Source organism: Anas platyrhynchos, chromosome 4 (genome assembly GCF_047663525.1).
Source record: "Anas platyrhynchos isolate ZD024472 breed Pekin duck chromosome 4, IASCAAS_PekinDuck_T2T, whole genome shotgun sequence".
NCBI lineage: Eukaryota > Metazoa > Chordata > Aves > Anseriformes > Anatidae > Anas > Anas platyrhynchos.
In genome coordinates this window covers 1,264,494-1,271,042 of record NC_092590.1, presented here as the reverse complement: position 1 = coordinate 1,271,042, position 6,549 = coordinate 1,264,494, and the positions used below count along the sequence as shown (strand labels likewise).

The window sequence follows — 6,549 nt, the reverse complement described above, 5'->3', positions numbered from 1 at the left end:
CCCAAAGACCCCTGCCCACAATTCTTGGGAGGCTCTACGCAGGTGCAAGGTGCCAAAAGGCTAATTAGCATGAGAAGCGAGGGAAGGCGGGGATAGGTAATGCATATGTATAGGCGCTTGTAGAATATTGATAGATTGATTGTATAAATTCAAGACTGCTTTCCGCTTTGGGTATGCACGATAGGTGGAGAGATCCCCCGTGCATCCAGCGCTGCAATAAAGAATATACCACTTAAAGGAATTTCGGCTTCGATCTTTGAATCAATACTTTATTATTTTTTTTTTTTTTTATAAAGGCGGGAGGAGTTGTGGAGATGTGGGTAGTGCTTAGGTCCAGCAGGAAACTTGTGCATGTCAGTGGGACGCTAGAGACTGAGGAGGGGATGAATTTTTAACGCAGCCTGTCCACAGAGATATCACACCATTTGGGGACAGCCCAGTGGCCTCCATTTGAGCAAAGTGCCTGGAACTTGCAGAAAAGCGAGAGGGGCACACCTCCAGCAAGCCGCGGGGCAACCGCCTTACGGCTTACAAAATTAAATCAATCCATCCAAAAGAATAAGTTACAGCTCGTGTCTCAAACTCTGCAGCCTGCGCGTCTTCAGGGCTGCTCCCAGCTACTTTCTGAGGGACCCTTTGCAAACTCAGTTCCTAAAGCCCTGTCAGGGAGCCCCAGCGGCCGCCCCGCGCATGCGTCACAGCCTCGCCCCTCCCCTCCCCGCACTGTGGCAACGGCTCCTGCGCATTCAGCGGGGGCGTGCGCAGTGTGCGCAGTGTGCGCAGTGTGCGTAGCGCGCTGCGTGCGCGGCGTTCCTCGGGCGCGGCCGGTGCCCCGCCTGGAGCTGTTTGTTTGTGCCGCTGCGGCGGCGCGGCGCGGCACGGGAGCGGAGCGGAGCGGAGCGGAGCCCGGCCGGGCTCGGCGCTGCTGCGGTCGCCATGTTGAGGCGCAGCAAGGCCGAGGTGGAGCGCTGTGTCGCCTCCGTGCAGGCCTCTGCGGCTTCTCGGAGAGAGGTGAGCGAGGCCTCGCCGCTTCCCTTGGCCGGCGGGGGGGGAGGCGGAGGGGGTCCCGGTGGGGTCCCGGTGGGGTCCCGGTGGGGTCCCGGGTGGGGTGGGGGGCTAGGGGGGTGGCCGGCGTCGTGAGGGGAGGGTTGGGGCTGCCCCTGCCCCTGCCCCGCGGCGCCTCACGGACAGGAGGGGTTTTATAGCAGGGCTTTCCTCGGGGCCGGAGCGAGGGAGAGGTACTTTCCTTCACAAACGAAGCACCGCGCCGCCTTCAAGTTTCAGTGTCCTTTCCGTGCGGCGCCGTGGAGGTTTCTGGCCGGCCGCTCGCTGAAGCGACAGCGCCGAGCGAGGGGGGCTGGGGGCGCACAGCTCCGCTCCCTGTCAGCCAGCGGGCCCGGGGGTGACAAACGCCACCCGTGCCCATTTTAGCTGGGAAACGCTCAGCCGCCTGATGCGATTCAGCGGGCCCTAATCCTGAAAGATCCCGGCCTGCCGCTCGGAGTTGCTTTGAAGCGGCGTGAATGTGCCCGAGCTAAGCGTGATCCGGTAGGGACTGCGTGCAGGGGCTGTGCCTTTGGTTGGTGCCTTTCCCAGCAGCAGCAGCAGCAGCAAAGCTGTCCTGTGACTTTGTGGGTTCGACTTGGGCACTGTTTGGGCTAGACAGCGTCAAGTGCATCGCCGCCAGGTGCACAGATACGTTCCCACAGTGTTGATACTCCCCGGTGGCCTCGACACAAAATACTTCCTCTCCTCTTCTTGTGCTCAAGGCCACCGGACGCGTTTAGTTTTGACTTTCGAGCGATGCTTACAGCTGACTGTGTAGCACAGTCCACCGAGGGAATAGTTACTGGTTTCCTTGTTGTGTTGATTTCGGAGGGAAGGGTCTGCCAAGGCTGCAAGCGTTTCTTTTGAGGTTGCTTTTCATCCCTGTCCGCAAGGTGTCAAGCGTGAGTCCGCTCTGGCGTGTCAGTGATACCTGAAAAGATGGACCGAAAACGCGGAGGCCTGTTTTCATTGAAATTCACTTAAAGTTTTACATAGATCACTTGGGGGTGGGGGAGGGGTGGGGAGTAGCAATTTGAGTGTATTTCGAATGCAGACCGTTGATTCATGTTTTGCGTCGTTGGGCCTAACTACCTCCAGTAGTTTGGAGTTCACAGACAAAACCTGCTTTTTGATCCGATGTTGGGAGCTCGGATTTTAAATACATATTTAAAAATAGCTTCTAGTTTGATATGAGAATTTGATATGAAGCCTGTCTGCAAAACCTGCTATGAGAAGCTTCCTCTAGAGCTGAAGAAAAGACTGAAGAAACTAGCTGAAACTTTGGGAAGGAAGTGAAGACTTTTCTGCTCTCCCTGTTCTTTATGGAAATGTTATACATCGTACTCGTGGGGAGGGACTTTGAGGCTGCAATGAGATAATAGATTATGATGCATGCCTTTCAATCAGACTGAGATATTTTGGAATTTTCCATTCTCTGTACGTGTACATGTATACTTATTTGTTGATAAATAGACCACACTTATAGACTAAATTAAATATCAGCTCACCTGAAAGGTTTCAGACCCTGATAATGCAGTAGAATTGGTACAAGTGTGCCACTGTGCACAGTAATCTCTGTGGAATTTTAGATGGAGAATATGCTTGTGAATACCGGCAAAGACACACTTTGCAAATGTGTCCAATGTTACGGACACAGAGTGTCATTTATATTAATGAAAGTATTGATGTGCAGATTAAGCATGAATATAAAACTTCAAGTGTCTAGGGCAAGAAACCAAACATACCTCACCTCATGGAAAAACAAAACAAAACAAACATGCCCAGATTTCAGGTCAAATAGTCTCATTAAGGAGCCTGGTTTCAGATGGTTTGAAAAGTATCTTATTTCTAGATACAGTCACTGTACAAATGACCTGCTTCTGATCGTTTGTGCTTACATGATGAATCTGTACATCGGACTTAGCATGAAATATCTGTATGAAGTCTATATTCCTACTGCAGGAAATGAGCATGCTCAGAACTACTTGAATTTTGCTATATTCCATTCAGAGTAACTCATTAACTTTTATATATGCTTTTGCATTGTATTCACTTTTTGTGCCTTGTTCTGCTGGACCATACATAACAGTGTTCCATTAAATATATATATATAGTTTTATTTTTATTTCATATTTTTATGCAGAAACTATATACAAGGTATTTTCAAAAGATAACATACTTTGCCTTAATTATTCAGGATGCAAGAGGAATTTTGTTACAAATGTGAACACCTGAGGTTTAAATTTAGCTTCTTTAACGTCTAGAACAGTAATGGAAATGCATATTTCAATTAACTGGCAATATTACTTTTACACTGTGAGTGTAAATATATGTGGTTTGATCCTGCTAGGATCTATTTCTTTAGTCATCCTCAAGAACTGAGTTCACAAGTCATCAGAATTCCTTATAACATACACCTGATTGTTTTATACCGTTGAGTTCTGTTCATGCACACCTGTTTTATTTTTCCCTTTTCTATTGAAAATGCAGTTGCTCAGGAATTCCTGATGGTACTGTGTTACCAACTACACGTGTTTGTTTTTTCCTTTTTATACTAGTGACTTACACAGATTTTATGTAATTACATCATAGCAAGCAAAATTTCCTTTCCTGTTTATGGAAAACTGGTTGCTTCAAAACATCTTTCCAGTGTCATCAATAAAGGCTATGTTATTAAGACTTGTATCAGCTCTCTTCAATGAGTGTTTGAGATGGATGGAAAAGCAGCAAGGCAGCCTTTCTTCCCTATGCTTCTACCTGTGCCTATGTAAATACTTCCTTATCCTGATTTAAAGGAGACACACACCTAACCTATGTATGCACTTTAGTTATTAGGTTTAAGACAGAAACTGCAGTTTGCTTCGTAATGAACAACTTGGTTCTTCTGGCTGTTTTCTGAATCGGCACAGTCAGGAGGTTTTCCTAAAGAAAATACCTTGTCTGAGTTTAAAATGCGTACCTTCCTACCACATCTTTCTCTCTTGTTTTCAATGTAATGCGGCTTTCACCTCAAGCCTATAGTTTAGTGCTAGGTAAGGTCTTTTTGATTGTTATTATTTGTTATTATTGTATGTAGTTATTCAGTGCAGTAACAGTTCAGTAGCTGAATGCAGTCCTTACTGTGTTCATGACGAGAAGCCCTCTTCCCCCCCAAAAAAAAGTTTATATAACTAGCCTGATAACACCGTTGGGATTTCGGACTGTGCCGTGGGTTCGGGAGACCACTCTCAGCAATACTTCCTTTAAATTGTAATTCAGTTCTTCTAGTTTTTTCATGCTCCGCTGACCGTATGCGCAGCCCTACTGTGGGTGGAAACAGCCCCTGACCCCAAGGGGTATGGCCTGCCTTGTGTGGTTATATCCCAGAACGTGGCAGCCTCGTTTGCACCTCCTCCAGGCTCCGCAGTAACCCTGTGGCCCGAACTCCATGGTTTTTGCTGTGTTTCCACGCTCTAAACTGAGAGTAGGTGGGATTTCTTAGGTGGGAAGAAAACATTTTACCTATCTTGAAACAGTTGTGAGTGATATGTACTAGACCAGGACTAAGTACCATCTTTTTTGTTTACTCTGTCAGATTTTAGGGGTTCTTTTTGCAACATTGTTACATTGGGGGAAAAAAACAGGCTGTACTTTAAATGTAGCAGACTCTCTTCTTCTACTTCTTCTACACTCTTCAGTAAGAAGTGGTTGTGAAATGTCACAAGTATTAAGGCTTGTTGCTTGCTTCACCAGTAACCTCAATTTCACGTTTGTAGCCTTGGCCAGTTACAGGAAAAGCATTGTTTTCCAAATCCCACATCTTTCAAAAACAAAACTTTGGTTATGAGGAGCGGACTGGAGCTGATAACTAGTTATCAAATTCAGTCTCTCAAAAAGTATCCCCATAATTTCTGAAGGCATAGGAGATCGGTATCTGCTCACGTATACCTTCCCTTCGTTCCTAAAAGTCTTCCAAATATTCAGTGGGAGGTATAATGACTTAAAACAGGTAAAATAAACTGAATTCCTTACATGCTACAAGAATGCTTTTGCATAATGCTACATCCCTCAAGGCAGGGCACAATCGTTTCCAAATTCAGAAATGGATAGCAATATACAAATGGCTTGTCATCAGAGTGAAAAACTCTCCAGTCTTGACTGGGTATTAAGTGAATCTGAAGTATGACTCTCGTTGTTCTTTTCTTTAAACTTTCTGCACAAAAGCAGGAAAGTTCTGATCAGTGGTACCATGACTTTTTCTGGGTGGTCAGTTTTGTGCCTGCAGGGACTAAGTGAGAATAGAGATAATCGTGGTTGCCAGTTGTAAGGGCCGAGTGAAGCAGGAAGCAGAAAGTGGGAATGACCCGCTTAGAGTAGTTGCCATGTGGAACAAAGATAAAATGCTGTGTTCAGGATAAACGAGGAACATTCCAGTAATGCTTTGTTACCACGAGCAAATCTGCTGAAGGTGGAAAGCCTTATATCCAAGTAACTATAGTACTTGTGATAACTAAGAATGAGGTTTTACCTGTGTTTTTTGAACAAAAACTCTTATTTTGGAAAGAATGTAACTGTGCTATTGGTCGATGTTCTTGAACATCACGATGTTCGTGATGATCTTGTTCTTTGGGACTTGAAAGTAAACGCTGTGCTTTTTTTTTAAGGGAGGTGATGTAACTAACCATGGTGGAACAGGTGGACGGTCAATTTATGGAGATGCATTTGAAGAAGAGAGCTTTGAAGTGAAGCACACGGGTCCTGGATTGCTGTCGATGGCAAATAGGGGTCGGGCTACGAATAACTCTCAGTTCTTCACAACACTCAAAACAGTAGAAGCCTTGGACTTTAAACACGTGGTGTTTGGTTTTGTGACAGATGGAACGGATGTTGTGAAAAAGCTCGAATCCTTTGGTTCTCCCAACGGGTTAGTAAGTGGAAGAGTTGTCATTACAGACTGTGGGCAAATAGAGAATTCTGGCTTTTGAGTATACAGATGTTCTAGCAGTATAAATCAGTATTTAGATGTTATTGATTAATTATTTCCACTTCCTTAAAAAGGACACTTCTGATGTATAAATGTAAAATTGCAGCTTATGGTTGTTTTTTATGTGTTCTAATTGATTTTTTTTGCATGTTAAATAAGTTCAGACACTGGCATATTTTGGGTGTATTTGTGTTATGACATATTTGTATGGAATGTCAAATTTTACAAATTAAATCTTAGTCTTGTCAAAATAACTATTGTCTTCACTTTGGCTTGCTGAAGAGCAATTTGCATCGCGTTGTGTACTTATTTTGAACGTGCTAATTGATGTTGATGGTCAGTAGACGGAAGGCCTTTGAAATGTCATTCTTCCTCTGATGAGCAGTGAGGAAGCTGAGGCAGCTGGGCAGGTGCTGGTCAGGTGGATGCTGTTTTGTGCTGTCTGCAGGCTCTTGGGCACTTGAGGACTTTGAAAGGTAAAGAGCAGTTGTTATGTGCAGTCTGCCACAGGATTTAGTTCATACTTGCTCGGGAGATTA

At 45.2% G+C, this 6,549-nt stretch overlaps 1 long non-coding RNA gene across 1 annotated transcript; it reads left to right on the top strand.

The window, feature by feature from the left end:
- The first annotated feature begins 293 nt into the window (after nucleotides 1-293).
- Nucleotides 294-6,264, top strand: LOC140002380 (uncharacterized). Its single transcript, XR_011808751.1, has 2 exons — nucleotides 294-1,011; nucleotides 5,691-6,264. It is a non-coding gene; the product is annotated as an uncharacterized lncRNA (long non-coding RNA).
- Nucleotides 6,265-6,549: the final 285 nt, after the last annotated feature.